This window comes from Dendrobates tinctorius, unplaced genomic scaffold, assembly GCF_039654945.1.
Source record: "Dendrobates tinctorius isolate UK_male_01 unplaced genomic scaffold, ASM3965494v1 ptg000026l, whole genome shotgun sequence".
In the NCBI taxonomy this organism is placed as follows: Eukaryota; Metazoa; Chordata; class Amphibia; order Anura; family Dendrobatidae; genus Dendrobates; species Dendrobates tinctorius.
This window is the reverse complement of record NW_027361694.1, coordinates 17130140-17148444: the sequence shown is the minus strand read 5'-3', so window position 1 is coordinate 17148444 and position 18305 is coordinate 17130140. Positions and strand designations below refer to the sequence as shown.

The window sequence follows — 18305 nt, the reverse complement described above, 5'->3', positions numbered from 1 at the left end:
ACGCCATTGTAATTTATTATGTGTTGTACGCCTCTCAATGAATTATGTACACCGCTGTGCAAGATGCAAGAGATATTCGCCAGTCCCCCAATAAGGCACATTTATAGTGACATTTACACTACAAAAGTGGCACCATTTTTGATGAATTAGTTGGCCAGGTCACACTCAATCACTCCCCAGCTTCAATCACTTTGGCTGGGTCTGACCCAAAGAGGCGAAAAGTCTCTACATTTTTGCACAACTTTGAGTTGCGTCAACAAATCGGGCACTGGATGTTGTCATCACTGTGATAGCCTCGGTAGCCAAACATTTCCTCGGCGTCAGACGCTGGAGGGCACAACAAATTTGTTGGCGTTGCCATCCAACGTGCTGATGTTTGTTTCCCCTAAAAGCAGTGAGGCTTCCCCTATTCTTACTCAGTTATGTGATGTGTATCAAGTGTAATCCTTTATTTATTTTTTATTTTACTCAGTTATGTAGCGTCATCATATTTCACAGTGCTTTACAGACATTATCACCACTGTCCCCATTGGGGCTCACAATCTAGATCCCCTATCAGTATGTCTTTGGAGTGTGGGAGGAAACTGGAGAACCTGGAGGAGACCCACTCAAACACGGGGAGAACATACACACTCCAGTCCTTGCAGATGTTGTCCTTGGTGAGATTTGAATCCAGGACTCCCAATGCTGCAAGGCTGCAGTGCTAACCACTGAGCCACCGTGCCGCCCTATACTTACAGATAATAGTATGGTGGAATGAAAAAAAGTCAATATTTTTGCATCCACAGTGACATATTATGCCTGCACGTCCAAATTACTTCTATCTCAGATCACGTACAAAATGGGCAGTGTGCCCCCAAATCAAGAAAACTATCAAATAAGTTACTCGATATAATTGCTGCCAATTGAAGGTTAAGACTATGTTCCCACAATGAGTATTTGCTGAGGTTTTGATGTTGCAGATTTCCTATAGCACTTCCGCTAAATTAAGTTACTTGTGTTTTTTTCATTGTGTTTTTCTACATGCGTTTTTATTGTGTTTTTGTGTGCTATGTCATATTATATATAGCTGCTTTGTTTTTGGCATTTATTGAAGCAGTCATAAGCATTACATGCGTTTCTGGTCTAAAAATGCACATGCATTTTTTGTTTTTTTTTAACCTGCGGATTTTCCTCATCAAATGCAATCCTATGGGGAAAATCTGCACATAAATCTCAGCAAACCTGCAGGAGAAGTTGACATGTTGTGTCAGTTTACGGAGCGTAGCGGGCATGGGAGTGCTTGAAATCCCATTCACATTGCTGTCATTGGAAGATGATGCTTTTTTTACATAGCGAAATTGCGCAGTGTTCAAAAACTTACCAAAACCTCACTGTGGCACTGTTTTTTTGGAAGAAACCAGTCATATTCTTCCTGGACACGCCCTTTAATGTTCCCCTAATAAATAAGTTGGTGATGTGTGACCAACTGTAACATGTTCTATGACATAGGAAACTGAGCGTAAGTGACTGTCGTAGTCAGATATACAATATTACTGTGATGTGGTTATTACGTACATTTATGGGAACCTACAGTGTATGGAATCTGCTGGTAGATCTCTATCTGATCCATTACTTGTAATGTAGATCCTACACTCAACAAACGGAGTACATAAGTCCAAAAGTATGAAAATATCAAAATAATTTTATTAAAAATATATATCCACATAAAACACAAAATATAGTAGTATACAGACTCAGACAAGCAAAGCGTACTTCAAAAGGCTCATGAATGAAGGACACAAAAAATGAGTGTAGCAGCCTGGGCATAAACAAACAAAACCCACTAGGAATTTGCATGAAAAAGAACCCAATAGCAAATGAATCCCAAAAAGTGCATAGTGCATGTAAAGTGCAAATAGGGGAATTAGCAGTGAAATGCTAAGAAGCCATTAAATCAATAGCGCTTTCATATAAATCATAGTGATAAAGGTCTTAAGGGCCTGTCACACTAAGGCCTGTTTCACACATCAGTTATTTCTGTCAGTTGTAATCCGCCAAAATGGCGGAAAACGGATCCGCCCACGTACGGATATCAACGTGTGCCACCGGACCGTTTTTGTGACGGATCCGGAGAAGGAGGAAATTTAAAGGAACCGGTGTCTGGGGAGGAGAAAGAGAGAGAGAATATTTTTCAGCCGCCAGAACAGAATTTAGGGTTAAATTTGCGGCTGAGGCAAGTCCTCCGGGCATGCGCAATGTAAAATGCGGATCCGGCCGTCCGAAAAACGTTGCATTGTCCGTCCAGGCATGTCGGCGGACGTCAAAATTTTGGCGGATCCGCAAAAAAACGGATCCAACGGATGTCCATCCGTCAAGATCCGCCGGTAATGCAACTCAATGGGGGAAAAAAACGGATCCGCCAAGCAAAATGGCGGATCCGTTTTTTTTTGCAAAACGGCGGATTTTGACTGATGGTAACAGACGGATGTGTGAAACAGGCCTAAGCGATATCGCTAGCAATATCGCTGTAACGTCACTGTTTTTTGTGACGTAGCAGCGATATTGCTAGCGATATTGCTATGTCTGTTACTTACCTCCGACCGGCTCCCCGCTGGTTATCGCTGATCGTGCGAGAATGTCCTGGACCGTTTCTCGTCGGGCGCTTCCTGCTGGGCTTCCTGTGGCGCCAGTGAGCGACGCGTGGACGCGGGCGGGAGGGCGTCAGGATTGCCTCGTCTGACAGGTAAGTAGCAACCCCCGACCCCTGCTATGTCGCTGGTGAGATCTGCCTGTGTGGCAGCTCACTAGCGACCACTTAGGCTATGTGCACACGTTGCGGATTCCGCTGCGGATTTTTCTGCGCGGAAACGCAGGTAAAACCGCCGGTCAAGTGACCTGCGGTTTTCCTGCGGTTTGGTCTGCGGAAAAATCCGCACCGTCAGCACAGCGTTTTTGAAACCCCATAGGGTTTCATTGTACTGTACATGGTCAGCGGAACTGCTGCGTTTCCGCAGGGCCAAAACCGCTGCGGAAACGCAGCAGAATCCGCAACGTGTGCACACAGCCTTAGCGATGCACCAGCGATCCTGACCGCGTCATATCGCTGGTCGGGATCGCTGGTGCATTGCTAAGTGTGACAGCACCTTTAGTGAGGATAGATAAGTCTTACCCATAATTAGCTGTCAATTTCTGTGTCCTATTGCAGCCCCTATTGGACACAGAAATTGACAGCTAATTATGGGTAAAGCCCCCGTTACACATAGCGATATCGCTAGCGATATCGCTACATGTGATACTTACCTCCGACCGGCTCCCCCGCTGATTATCGCTGGTCGCGCGAGAACGTCCTAGACCATTTCTTGTCGGGCGCTTCCTGCTGGGCTTCCTGTGGCGCCGACGAGCGACGCGTGGACGCGGGCGGGAGGACGTCAGGATCGCCGCTTCTGACAGGTAAGTAGCGACCCTCGACCCCTGCTATGTCGCTGGTGAGATCTGCCTGTGTGGCAGCTCACTAGCGGCCACTTAGCGATGCACCAGCGATCCATATCGTTGTCGGGATCTCTGGTGCATCGCTAAGTGTAACGGTACCCTAAGACTTATCTATCCTCACTAAGACCTTTATCACTATGATTTATATGAAAGCGCTATTGATTTAATGGCTTCTTAGCATTTCACTGCTAATTCCCCTATTTGCACTTTACATGCACTATGCACTTTTTGGGATTCATTTGCTATTGGGTCCTTTTTCATGCAAATTCCTAGTGGGTTTTGTTTGTTTATGCCCAGGCTGCTACACTCATTTTTTGTGTCCTTCATTCATGAGCTTTTTGAAGTACGCTTTGTTTGTCTGAGTCTGTATACTACTATATTTTGTGTTTTATGTGGATATATATTTTTAATAAAATTATTTTGATATTTTCATACTTTTGGACGTATGTACTCCGGTTCATATTCTTTGTGTCCGTGGAAAAATGCATTTGTCTATTTCTATACAGTGACATGTATCAGTGGAAATTGTTCTTATTACTTGTAATGTGCCTCAATCAGGTACCTTTATAGCCATCCAATAATATCAAACTCTGTCTTATTATTGTAATGTTTATGCCTCCTCAAGCGGCAGCCGCGTCTGTTGTAACGATATAAAACAAGTAACAGCAGATGATAATGCCATAAAAACATAAGAGGAATAGATAATTCTGTAGACAGTGTGGCAGGTTTGCATTTACTGTAAAGTCTACAAAGTATATATCATTCCATTACATTCACGGTGGTGCACAACATAAGAGAAGCAAAAAATAATGCCATGTACAGGTGGAAATGGAGCCAACCAGTCGCTTTGGGGCCCCGATGCTTAAGAGGCGTCCCTCATAACCGTAGGCCCTAGGAGTAGGCGTTGTCATCAGCTTATTGCCGCCCCAGGGTAATGACAAGACGGGAGTGTCTCCGACTCCTCTGCCAATCAGAGAAGAGCGGCACCCTTGTCATGTTTTATGCTATGAGAGCTCTGTGGCATCTTGTACTGATGCGTGTGTGTGTTCACTCTAAGGAAGGTTATTGTGTCTATGCTCGTGTTTGCAGGAAAAAAGCAGCAATTTTGCTTTCTGCATCTGTGCTACACTCCAGATCAGCCTCTGCTTCTTATCCTGAAGGGCATTATTTGTCTTAGTGCATTAAGGGCGGCATCAGCAAATTAGAGCGATGCGCAGCCACTTGGGAAGTGCTATTAGGTGCTGGGGCTAATGTAGGAGACATGTCATCAGAACTCCGTAAAAAGGGCAGATGGATGATGGATTTTACTTGATGGGATTGTTAGGGCCACCTGTAATGCTTTCACGTTGTTCCCATCTTCCCCAGGAGATGTTTTCCAGATGAGACCCTTGAGCAATCCAGCTCATTTCAGGGGCAGACATCAGCAGCTCTCTAGGAGTTTAGAGCCAACGAGTGTAGAGTTGTCTGATATAACTAGAATGACATCTGACGGTGATGTCATGTCCTCCCAGACTCTCCGCTGGACACTTGTATATTTTATAGATGTTCAGCAGGTGTTCCTTTATAGGAAGGAATGACACATTTGAAGTGACATACCGTACACGCAGCAAAGCTCGGTATTCACAGCCGTGCTACTTACTGCTTGTCCAGGAGCCAACCGTTTATACAAACGCACTAACGATGTAGAGAAGGCATGATTTATGATTAAAAATGTCAGCAGCGTGGCCTGACGTGTTCTCTGCTCTTTTCCTAAACTATCCATGGGGTGCAAAATGATGGAAATAGTGTGTAGGGTTTACCACATGGACCACGCGGAGAATAAAAATCACTGGTTACTTCTAAGTCTACTACTTAGGGCGCAGTCAGACTGCCGTATAAATCGGACCGCAGTGAACAAGACTGGCTGGCAGCTCTCCTGAGGGTATATTTCTACACAGCTGCCACGTTTGGGTAGGGAGAGCCGCCAGCCAGTCCTTGCACTGCGTTCCCATCTCGGTACGATTTATATGGCCGTCTGACTGTGCCCTAAGAGATATTCTCAAGAGCAACAAGCGAACACTAGCCTGATCCTGCAGTGATACTTCTTTCTTACACTAGCAGATATATATAAGGCCTCATTCAGACGTCCAGGATTTTTCACGTCTCGGTGACTTTGGTGTTTTTCATCCGATTGTCATCAGTGTGTGCTCCATGTGTCAGTTTTATCATCAGTGACTTTCACGTGTGGAAACATATATAAATCGTCTCTTGTACCAGGGCTGTGGAGTCGGTAAGCCACAGTTGCGACTCCCGACTCCTGGATTTTATCAGGCTCCGACTCCGACTCCGGCTCCGACTCCGACTCCTTCATAAATGGCCAATTCATAACAACAAATTTACTGTTGTAAAATATTAAACATCGTGCTTATTCAGTTTCTCACCATCATATAAGTAATCAGACCACTTAGAGCAAAAACTACATTTATTAGAATACAATTAGAATATAGCAAATAACTTTTATAAACTTTTCTAAACTGTAAGTAAATATGCAATAAACACTTTTATGCAGTTAATAAGAAGAAATCTATAAATTTGTCCTCAGAAAAAATATTGCCTCTGTCAGATCCTCCTTCATGGATGCCCTCAAATCTGATCTAATTATTTTGAGAGCAGAGAACAACCTCTCTACACTAACTTGTGTTGGTGGCAAAGCAGTAACCACTCGGGCAACATCTATGACAATGTCAGGATACAGAGGAATCGCTTGTTGCACTGTTATTTTTGATGAACGGTCAAATTTCTCAATTTCTTTTAGTGCACATGAAAAATTCTGCTGAAATGTACTGGCTGTGTTCCTTGATGGGGATGACTCTTCTTCTATGCGGGAACGCTTTGCACGGTCCTTGTGATCCAAATATTTTTAGAAATTAAATTCTTCATCAGTTGATGATGAGGGTGAAGATGTGGCAGGACGACCAAATTCTTCTTGTTCCTCCTGACTGTTCTGCAACCATTTCATCCTTACTGCTATTTCAAACAGAGCTTCTTTTCCTTTACTTAGCTGTTGATCATCTAGAAGAATCCGATGCATTGGGTCTACATAAACAGCTGCCAAAAGAATGTTATTTTGTAATAGTAGCTCCTCTCTCCGTTTCATTGATGTAGCAATGCCACTTGCAATTAACCCTCCTCTTTGGGACAGGCGAAACATCAGGTTCTTCCACTCCTTTAAGAAAATACCTGGAGTTAAGTCCTCTGCTTGTAATTTTTTAGTCACTGTAAATGGGTGCTCTAGCAATTTTTCCAGCTCAGTCACCTGATTCCACTGACTTTCATTTAGCGTCACTTGAGGGTTAGCCATGTCTACAAGAAAGGTTTTCAGTTCAACCAAGCGCTGAATCATTACGTAAGTACTGCCCCATCGTGTGGCTTGATCAATAATTGCCCCTTTTCCAGCACGTCTCTTCAAAATTGAGTCAACTTTAGGGGTTCTGGCAACAGTAGCCAATTTTCTCACCTTGCCAATCAGTGCAGCAGCATGTCCTTCTTGCAGACTGTCTCTTATAGCCAGCTGTAGCGTATGCACAACACAGCGCATGTGATGAATGAAAGAACATATTGACACAGTTTCAACAAGATCATCTAAACTATCATGTTGCTGTTCATCTGAAGCAACTTCAGTTTGCTCCTCAGTTACAATACTGTGTTCCTCTATTTCAAACAATTCTGTGTCTGTGGACCCAGAATGTTCTTCTAGCTGCTGGTCACCATCATTACTCTCATTCATTAGCTTAATAGTACTTATCATATTTGAAGCATTGTCAGTTACGACAGAAAGAACTTGCTCTTTTTTAAGTTCATAGTCTTGCAGAACCTTTTCCACCAAGACCTGGAGAAACTCACTGGTGTGATGAGCTTTGGTGTCTTTTACTGCCAATTTCCTGGTAACTATTTCATTTTTGTCACAAACAAATCGGACATTGATGGCAAAATAGTTCACTCTGTGACGTGTGCAGGCATCCATTTTAAGAAACAGAAAGCGTCCCTTGAGAGTTTTTTTAAGTTCTTCCTTTTGTTTAAAAGCTTCTTCGATTACTAATTTTCTAATACTCTCTCTCTCCAGAGAAACACCAAGCTTGCGGGCCATTTCCCCATTCAGACACATAAAAGCTGGTCGTGAAAATAATGAAATAGGCACACTATCCTTTACAACAAGCTCTATGATCTGTTTTTTAAATGTATCTACTGTCATTGTCACAGTAACTTTGTCACTGACAAAATATCTTGCAACTGATGGCTGCAAAGTTCTCTGCTCCTTTGTTTGGCTGGAAGAGCTGGGCACTGGTTCATTGGTTTGGATGCAGTCTTTCTCATCCACTGCTTTCAGTACTTCTGGATGAAAGCCCTGTAAATGTCTCTTTAGATTAGAAGCTCTGGTAGGAGCATTTTTATCTTTGCCTGAATATGCACTCATCTTGGCTTCACAGCATTTGTTTTCGTCTGGATCATTTGTCATACACTGACAGACATAATTTTTTCTATCTTGAGTGATGGTGAAATGTTCAAATACAGCTGATTTAATTTGATGCTTCTTCGACATTCTCAGGTTTTTAATTCTGCATTCACAATCCAAATGACAATTGTTTTTCCTAAAAACAATTGTACAAAATTATTGCCAGGTCGTACAACTGATATAGTGGTCAGTAATACTGTTATTATTCCTCATGTACTCACAGTTAACTGATGCAAAGTTTGTTGAAAGGATAATACTTCTTACAGTCATCCTCTTCTGAGTAGTAGGCAGCTGTGAGATGCTTGGAAGACGCACGCCTAGTATGATCTAGTCTAGAGGAGGAGCTTTACTACTAAGAATTTGCAACACATTTTCACTTTCAGTTTCATACATTGTAAGTAGGGGGGTTGGGGCAGCATGAGGTTAACCAAGTATAAGATTAGATAAGGGCAATGGAGAACAGTGACACACAAGAAGTAAGAAATGTCTCTATCTCCAGCAGAACTGCTTATCACTGTTGTTCATAGTTTGATAGAACATATATATTTGAGTAAAATTTATAAAATTCATATGAAAGTTCAATTATGAAATATTAATACATTTTTTTTAACGCTGGAGTCGGAGTCGGTACATTTCTACCGACTCCGACTCCAACCAAAACTAACTCCGACTCCACGACTCCGACTCCACAGCCCTGTCTTGTACATTACATTGTTAATCATGGACTGCACACTGATGCCATCCATGTGCTGTCTATGATTTTCACAGACCCATAGACTTTCATTGGTCTGTCACGCAGATCAAAAACAAACATGTCTCGATGATATTTTTGCCTAAACATAGTCTGCAAAAAGAACAGGAGAATGTGAACAGTTCCAAATATTATAATGGGTACGTGTTCTGTCCAGGAAAACCACAGATTTTTCACGTACGTGTACTATGGGCATCTGAATGAGGCATTAAAAAGAACTGAATGACTCATGGAAAGCAGTATGGCTACATAGGGTGTGTTTGCTGTCTGTTACTATGTCAACTTAGGTCCGTATGGAAGCCATGGATACAAAGTTATAGGAAACACGATGTACACTTCCTTTTAAGGCCATGTTCACACGTTCAGTATTTGAACAGTATTTTACCTCAGTATTTGTAAGTCAAAACCAGGAGTGAAACATTCAGAGGAAAAGTATAATAGAAACACGTCACCACTTCTGTATTTATCACCCACTCCTTGTTTTGGCTTACAAATACTGACCGAATACTGAACGACCTTAGATGCAGTAGAACCCTGAAAATTTGGTTGGGAAAGAATGTAGGAGATCAGATCTTGGAGCTCTAAGGGTATGTTTCCACGTTCAGGACTACATCCGGATTTGCTGTGGATTGAACGCTTCGTACAGCCGCAGCGTTTAATCCGCAGCAGCCACATGTTACAGCATAGTGGAGGAAATTTTAGGAAATGCGTCCTAATACGCGGGTGACACACCCACGAAACTGGACATGCGTTGTGTCTTTATAGACCGCAGCAAGTCGGTTTACCTTGCGGAGACGCTCAGTCTCCGCAAGATAAATAGCCTACTCTATGTATACGATGCGACGATTCCGGATGTCTTCAATGAGCACATCCGGAATCACCGCGCGTTCAACAGGGGGCGGGGCTTTGAGCGGAGCGGGCTTTCCGCTCGGTCCAAAGCGCAAGGAATGCGATTCATGGAAACATACCCTTATGGAATCATGTAAACCTCTTTGAAGAATTGGCCCAAGGCTGCAGCTACATGGCAGGAAAAATTATTTGGCTGTTGGTGACAGTATCTTTTAGAGATGGTCTGAAAATGAATGTGAACATCTTTTTCAGATAAAAAAAACCTGCCTTGAACTTGCCTGAAAATGTGCTAAAAAGCCATGAACAATCAATGAACATATGATCCGCAAAGTTAAAACAACATTGCTGTGCATAGCGTCTGTTTTTTGTAATATCTTTTAACAGCTTCAGGCGTCAAAAGACGCAAAGCATTGACCGTTCCATTCTTTAGGAGGTTCCGGCTTGGAAGTTGCCACTATTTTATATATAGAGTGTTAAAAAAAACATGCTAGCTGCGAAACTACTGCAAAAAGCATCAAAGCGTCTTCCTACAACTAAAGCATACTGGTAGGTCATGGTCTAAGGACGCCGTGTGACCATACCCCTAGGAATTATGCTTCATTACCTTAAAGTTTCTTCTATCATGATATCCATAACATTGGTCTTTCGGTGAAAACTAAGAATCCAACAGATGAAGTGGTCAACCTGCTGTGACAAAGGTTGCATTATAGCCTTGCAACTCGTCCTTGTGATTCTTGCCGTTTGCCCTATAGTCCGAGACTTTCACTTTGACCCCGAATTAGTGATTTTCACCAGATTTCTGTCGTAAAACAGAAAAGTTACAACATTTTTTGCACAACTAAAAATTGCACAAAATATGTTTTCAGGGGTGGGATGGGAGTGGAGAAGCCCAACCAACAAATTCTTCAAAAGTTACAACATTAGCAGATGCCAGAAAGTACTCTAGTCGCTTGACAAACAGTTCTGCCAAGGTGTACGGAAGAGCACGTCGGTAATGAAGTGCACCTAATTCATTACGTAGCATGTGCCGCTTAGTGAATTGGCGCATCTTACACCTGCACACCCAGCATTAAGACTAGAAACTACAGTCTTAAAGAAACACTCCCATCAAAGTTTTTATCCTCTTACTATATTGCCATCATCATATTACATCAGAGCATCCTGGTACCCAATAACACCAGGAAATATGAAGAGATCCATAGTATTAAAACGATATAGCTTTATTAACAATATTTAAAACAGTAGATACAAAAAAATTAATAAAAAAGCAGAGTGCCTCACAGAGGAAACACCACAGACAATAGAATATGTGATAAACAGTTAATAAAGTGAAATGCTGCCAAATGAGGTAGAAATGTGCAACATCGGCAAGAAAATGAGGGGGTATAAGATAAATAAGTTGGGAAGCAAAAACATGGTATAGCCAAATATCCTAAGATAGTAATAATAGGAATTTTGCAATGTAAAATGCGATTAGTCCAATTGTCCAGTATAATAAAGATAAGTAAGACTCCCAATGAAATATAAATACTATATGCTACTGCCAATATATGTTGGGATGTGTCTCCACAGCCAAAAGGTTGATGCCCACCAGAGAGGGGAGAAAACTTATACAATCCTCAAGGCATCAATAAACACTGGAGTTTACCTCAGAAGTGGTAGAGTGACATCCCCACACGCCGACGCGCGTTTCACCGCTGACTTCTTCCGGGGGGGTAGTTAAGTGAGGGGCGGCGGTCTATTTAAATGTGTCTTTAGCCAATGGACGTGAAGAGAGAAGACCCGATGACTCATAAGGCGCTACGGCGCATGTCCCATATAATACATAGCTTCCTGGATACTGCCGCGATGAACATCCTGTCATTGATCGTACTTAATAAAAAATTATTTTCATTCCGACACTTTCACATTGTTTCTCTTACACATTATATGGGATGTTCTATCTAACCTACCCGTGTTCTTCTCTTGACCTCTTTGCGCATCTTCAGCTAACGCTTAGTGTGTCAGCGATTCATGCTTTGTGGCGGAGCGCATACACTCCTTTCCTGACCCCGTCTAACTTCCGGTAATGCTTTACGTATGACTGCTTGCATTCCACGCTTGCAGTTCATCACGGCACTATATAGGAAGTTACGTATTATGGACGTTAGGGTTTAGGGGTTTAAAAAGATTTAGACTTCCCAAAACTTAAAAGTGAGGGGCACAATCTAAAACTAGAAAAGGGAGGAATCTTGAGTAACATTCACTTTAATAAGGAAACAGCGAAATATTACATGTGTGGCTTTATCCGAAACCCACCATGCGAGTGTATGGGGAAGGAAAAACTCATGTTCTTTGAGTACAGGGTAAAAGAGCTGATAGGTTATAAAAGTGGACCAAGGTGTTTGTGGAGAACCCTGTGGAGTATTCCTGGGATTTGAAGTACGGTGAGTCAATCCTTAGAAAAATATTGAATTAAACACAAAGATACAAAACAGCAAACTACGGTATATGGACTTAGTGGTTTTGTTTGGCTAGTTCTACATTGTGTTTCTAGTCTATGTTTCTCCTGTGTTTTGGAAGAAGTGGATCAGTGACTTGGCATTAGAGTGCCCTTAATCGAAGTGTACAGAAGGAACAGCCAGGGACATTTTGCACATCGTCTAAAGTGGTTCATTCTGCTGTACAGCCGATTTAATGAGCTGTCAACATTGTAGGGCCGCACAAGGCAGAAAATATGCGCCTGTTACCAGTGCTTGGGAAGAAGACTTTACAGTCGTGCTGTATTGCATAGGACATACTCCGTTGTGTTCCTGGTGCTTCCGATTAGGTATTATAAGGCTGAGTTCACACGTGGTGGTTTTTTCGCGTTTTCGCGGTGGTTGTAAATGCACGATTTTGCCGCGAAAACGCGAAAAATAAGCATCCCATGCAATCCATGGGATTCCGCAATTCTGTGCTAATGCTGCGTTTTTTTCCGCGGCGGAATCGCTTTGCGGTAAAAAACGCAGCATGCTCATTAATTTATAGGATTCATAGGATTGCATTGTTTCGCATACTTCCCGCATGTGGCTGTGCCCACCATGCGAAAAGTAAACAGAACATTTGCAGATGGTACCCACGGTCCAGAGGAGAGGAGACTGTCCTCGGCTGTGGGTACCATATCCCTGTAAAAAACAGAATTAAAATAAAAAATATTGTTATTCTCACCTTCCGACGTCCTGCGCAGCCTTCCCGCCTCTCTCCACGCTCCCGGTCCCAGTAATCCTTTGCGAGAATGACCGCGATGACGTCGAGATCTCGCGGGAGCACGACGTCTTGCGGTTATTCGCGATGACGTCGCGGGTGTGCGACGTCTCGCGGTCATTCGCGCAAAGGTTTACTGGGACCGGGAGCGTGGAGAGAGGCGGGAAGACTGCGTGGGACGCCGGAAGGTGAGAATAACAATATTTTTTATTTTTTTATTATTTTTTACATTTTATCTTTTACTACTGATGCTGCATAGGCGGCCTCAATAGTAAAAAGTTGGTCACACTTGTCAAACACTATGTTTGACGAGTGTGACCAACCTGTCAATCAGTTCTCCAAGCAATGCTCCAGATCACTTGGAAAACGCTAGCATTTTGCAAGCTAATTACACTAGCAATTCGCTAGTTTTTCCGCGGGAAAATCGTGGGAATTTAAAATGCGATTTTCCCGCGGAATGGAATCCGGAATTCTCGCGGTAACTTCCGCGAGAGTACTGCTACATGTGAGCGTAGCCTAATTCTTCTATCACTGCTTTCTGCATTGTTTTATGATTTTTATGTTTTGGTTTTGCTGAATTTAAAAATTATAAATTTGAGCTCAACAAATAAGAATAATTCTCAATATACGTAACAGATTTTAGGTCAATTGACAGCCGCTGAGGCAGGGACTCGCTCTTTGGAATACTCCAGCTGTATTCTTTTCAAAGCAAAATTAGACCTCACAATTTTCTGGCATAAAATACCTTAAAAAGCCACCAACATTTTGTTAAAGTTGCTCAAATTTTTTTTTACTGTTTTTAAACCAGTCCATGCAGCTACCCCAATGTGTGCGGGGTGTAAGGGTATATATAAAGTGCTGAGAGCACTTTATATATATTTTTTTCCACTGGCTAACACGGTACCAAACCACTTTTTGGGTGTAAGGGTGTGACAGGAAATGTCATATGTCTCTCCCCCTAAAGACAGCGTCTTCAAGGAATGTATTTAATTATGTGTTGTGACATGGTTTTGTATTTTGTGCCTAATGTGATTTGTGAATTTGCATAGTGTTCTGTAGACACTAAGTGATACAGTTACTGTAATGCATGTTGATTAATATATAATGTGAACTATCTATAGTACAATATATAGGGAAAGCCTAGGGTTAGGTTTAAAGTATAAGGCACAGCATAGAACTTAGGGATTTAAGTTAGAAAGTGAAAAGATTCAGTTGTGGGCATACAAGATATAGTAATTATAGTGCACAGGTTAAGTTTGCCCAGCAACCAATTGCTGGGGCATAGAGAGGAAGGAGCCAGTCAATGATTGGTCCAGCCCAAAGTGGAAGGGGTTGTGGCCAGTTAAAGGCAATCACGTCCTGGTTTTAGTCAGTTAGTGAATGAGTTCAGTGGTGACTGTTGCTAGGTCGAGTTAAAAGGGCAGTGAACTGCTAGCAGAAACAAGTACGAGTTGTGCTGGGCTGTATGAGGCCTAACCGAACTCCCTGTGGATATTCCTGCAACGTCCATAGCTCAAGGCTCGAGTCGGTAGCTATGGAGAGCACCAACACTCCTTTCGTACAGAGGAAGTTGAAAGTGACACGACGTGAGGAAAAGTATGGATCTCGGCAATACTGCGGAGCCGGACAGAAAATCTCTGATGCTGACAGGAAATATTACAGCAGGGATAGTTCAGGCGGAGAGAAAGTAAAGCCGGCAATGTACTGTGTTACTGAAACAAGAAACCGAGGGTGCCGTGCCCGATACTGCGTGATCTTATGTACAGTACGTCAACTGTCAAGCAAACTGTTAAATGTTGAAACAAACCGGGCGTCCCCTAAGTTGTGTCCGGCTGTTTCTGGGTATGGAGGACTGAAGACAGCGGAGGCCTACGGCCAGCAATTGGGTGAAATGCGATGGCACGCTGGGACACAATTTATCTATGGGGTGCAAGGATGTGGCAACGCAGCCCCTCGGCCATGACTACCGCCCTGCGCTCCTTACACAGGCCATGATGGAGCCCCATCGGCAAACTCATTTAAATCCTCTGAAGATTAATATTTTTGTCAGAGGCGCACAGCAGTTGTGAGATGCGTCTAATTCATAAGGAGACTAATGAGTTAGGTTCACTAATTGGGCCCAATATTTTTCTATGCCATTTGCCGTATTAATTGCTGGGTCTGGAGGAATCTTCCTGTGCTGGCCTGGGTAAGAGACCGGACTGGCTGCAGACGAAATGAGAGAATCCAGCTTCAATCCATAAAATGAAGTCCTTTATTTCATGATAAAAATAGATATGGCGACACTACAATATGCCTAGGCATGATTAGGGATAAGGGATGCAAGGAGGTGAAACTGGACGCGTTTTGAACGACTGCTGGTGACCATTATAGAAACAATTTTGCAAGTTAAAGTGAATGCATGGTCATTATGGGGGTGATATGCAGATTTCATTGATACAGTTGGTGAAGAAATCCGCTCTGTGGTTTTTCTTTTAATCACCATTTGAAGTTTTTTGGTGATGAGATTTTCGTGCACAGGTGCCGGACTGTTTTATTTCCCGGCTGGTCTTAACTAGAAATACATCAGAGCGGTGCATAAGCAGATCGAGATCTTGGCTCAATAACATCTTTTAGAGAAGCTGAGCAGAATGATATATAGATTTGTGGGAAAAGATTCAGTATATTTAGCATTTTCTTTTGTGAAATCCCTGGTGTTTGTATGTAGGAGTCCAGTGGGCGGACCGCTAGTGGTCCCACTAGTGGTCCCACTAGTGGTCCCACTAGTGATTGACAGCTGTCTCTACATACAGTCATACAGGGAAGACTGTCAGTCATAAGTGGGACCGTCCAAATACTAGGGATTTCAGTGAAGGAAATATAATAATTAGTAAAACTTTACCCACAAAAATGTAGATGATCCTGATCAGCTCCTCCTGCTCTATAACATGCGATAGCACTTCCATCATGTCAGGTTCCCTTTAAGCATTGGAAGCAGAGTGTATGGGATTGTCTGTACAGCCAGTAAATAGGGCTCTGTTCTCACCCTGCATATGGGAAGACACTTCTGTCTTTCATGAGCTGGATAATAAGCCGTAACCTTTATACAACACATTTCCCTGCTTTGTCTGGTCTATTAGGCAGCAACTTACTGCTAAATCTATCTGTAGTGTGGATGCCACTTTCACAGTGCTGGGAGAATGAAGCCCTGCTCCTGTGATTCCAGCACAGCATAGACTATACTATAGGCAGAGCATACTGGCCTGATGTACTGCATTATGGTGATGCCTCTGTTAACCAGGTAGTGTCTGGATTGTGGCCTCCATGATGCACCAGTGATCTGCACTCAGCATCCTGCATGCAGCACAGACTGCAGTGTCACTGCAGCAGGAGAGGGGAATGTGGCTGCTGCTGGTTGCTGTGTGCTCAGCAGGACAGGGAAGCTTTCCTTCCTCTGCAGCTGTTGCTGAGCCCAGCTCCTGTCACCTTCAGCCGCTGAGCTTGCTGGGAGTTGTATTTCAGGGGTGCTGGGCCCTGCAGTAGGATGATGCAGATGCCCTGATCACATTCTGGGGTGGGTGACGGGGACATTCTGGAAAGGAAATTCCATTTCCATCAGTATGGCTGTTGTTTTTGCACACTAGTTCTGCTGTATTGCAGTGTCAATCAGGATCCTGGAGCCAGTGCAGAGAAGCCAGGGATGAGGGACCTGCCTCTCATTGGTTCCTGGAGACTGGGGAGGGATAGAAAGGAAGGGCTGCAGATTGCCAGTGACACTGTACAAGCCATCTCTCTCTGCTTCATCATCTGATGGGAAACCCCTGGAAGGGCAAAGCATCTGTGAGGGTGCCAGCAAGGGTCTGCTGCAGATCATCCCTGCTGGGGTGAGGAGGAGGAGGATGCTGCTGCTTGTCAGAGAGCAGAGGAATAACAAGTGCTGGGGAAGGTAAGAGATTGCTCAGTGCCTCCGAAGGGAAGAAGAGTTTGCTGCAGTCTGCTGCATACAAGTGAGGACCCTGGCTAGCCCCCCATCTGATGGCACCTGCCATCCTGCAGATGTCGCCTCACTGCTGTCCGCTCCAGAGCCCCCATCATCATCCCCTGCTCCTGATCACAGTGGAGTGGTTGCATAACCTAGCGGCATTGATTTGGGGTATTTGCTCTCTATAGGTTGTAAGTGTATGTTGGGTTTGCTATGATAATAACGCCTACTTCAATTATGCCACGTTCATGCAATATTAATGAGACCACACAGCCAGCAGAATCAATTAACAACATCAGATTTTCTTCCTTTCCCAGAAAAACCTTGCTTTCGCTCTTTAGCTTCTCGTCTACTCTCTAGCTTTCCCTCCAGCCTTATAATAAGATAAGAAATATTTGTTTGAAATTGGCGTGTCTGTAGCAAAGGGCATAGTGGGCGCCATCAGCAAGTGGTGCCCTGCCAGGCAGGCTAGGCCTCAAGTGCAGCCATGGCTGGCACCGGACAGAGCCGACACCACCTCTGGAAAAGCTAAGTCACTTTGTAAGGGCTTGTTCACACCTCGGGATTTGGTCAGTATTTTCCATTAGTGTTTGTGTGCCAAAACCAGGAGTGGGACAGAGAAAAACTCTAATTGAATGATTGACACCTGTTCTGCTGTTCTGTGTCTTGGGGACACTCCTGGTGTTGGCATACAAAAAATACTGATGTGTGAATAAAGCCTTAGAAGGTGAGACATTTATACTGCAAAGCTGAAAAAGAGCATGAGATGTGGTGTTTTTATGGGGGGGGTGTGGTTTTATACTGCAGTTTATGAAAATGGATAATCATTCTTCCATTACGTATGTGGGCGTATGTATATATATTATATGTAGAAGAGGTATATATACTCCATTCACAATGTGTGTCTATATACATATTCCCTTTCCTGCAGCCAGTCTGAAGAGCCCTTTTTAGTAATGGAAGCCAATGACCGCAGCTCCCCTGCAGTGTGTATACCTCATTGGTGTGCCTGAAGTTTAGGGAAGAAGTATGCAATGCCACTAAATGTGCTTTTGGGATGCACCATAGACCTATAGGGCTCAAAAATATTAATGAGAATGGTAGATATTGTTTATTTTTGGAGTACGTTACATTTAATGGTTTTTTACGATAACCTATTCCCAATAAAATATTGCATATTCGTTTTACGTTATTTTTAAATTCTCGTCATCTTCACTGAGAACCATATGTTTTTTGTTGCGGTATCTATATTCTGTTTCCCATACACTGTGAGGTTTATAAACCCTGTTGCAGACATATATCTATACCTGCTTGTTGCTGTGCAAATCTTCACGTTCTGCACTAAAGCCTGGTCTCGGTAGCGGAGATGCAGTATGTGGGGCTGAAGATCATACTTTAGCTTTACTTGTCTCTGTGCTTGCGGTGGCATAAACTGGATTCACTAACACAAAGATACTGTTCTGCAAGGATTATTATTATTTATTTGCTTTTATCTATATTTAGGCCTTTGTTAGCCACAGATAGATCACTCAGGGAAGCTTAACTTCAGCTGGTGT

The 18305-nt window shown here is 43.2% G+C and overlaps 1 protein-coding gene across 11 annotated transcripts in view; it reads left to right on the top strand.

Moving 5' to 3' along the window:
• The window catches only part of MBNL2 (muscleblind like splicing regulator 2), a 199622-nt gene that overhangs the window by 64133 nt on the left and 117184 nt on the right, over nt 1-18305 (top strand). The window contains exon 1 of one of the 11 annotated variants that reach the window (XM_073569554.1): nt 16519-16713. The exons of the other annotated variants lie outside the window; for them this stretch is intronic. The gene's annotated coding sequence lies outside the window, so the exon portion shown is untranslated. Of the gene's footprint in view, nt 1-16518; nt 16714-18305 lie in introns of those variants that run through there. 11 annotated transcript variants of the gene reach the window in all.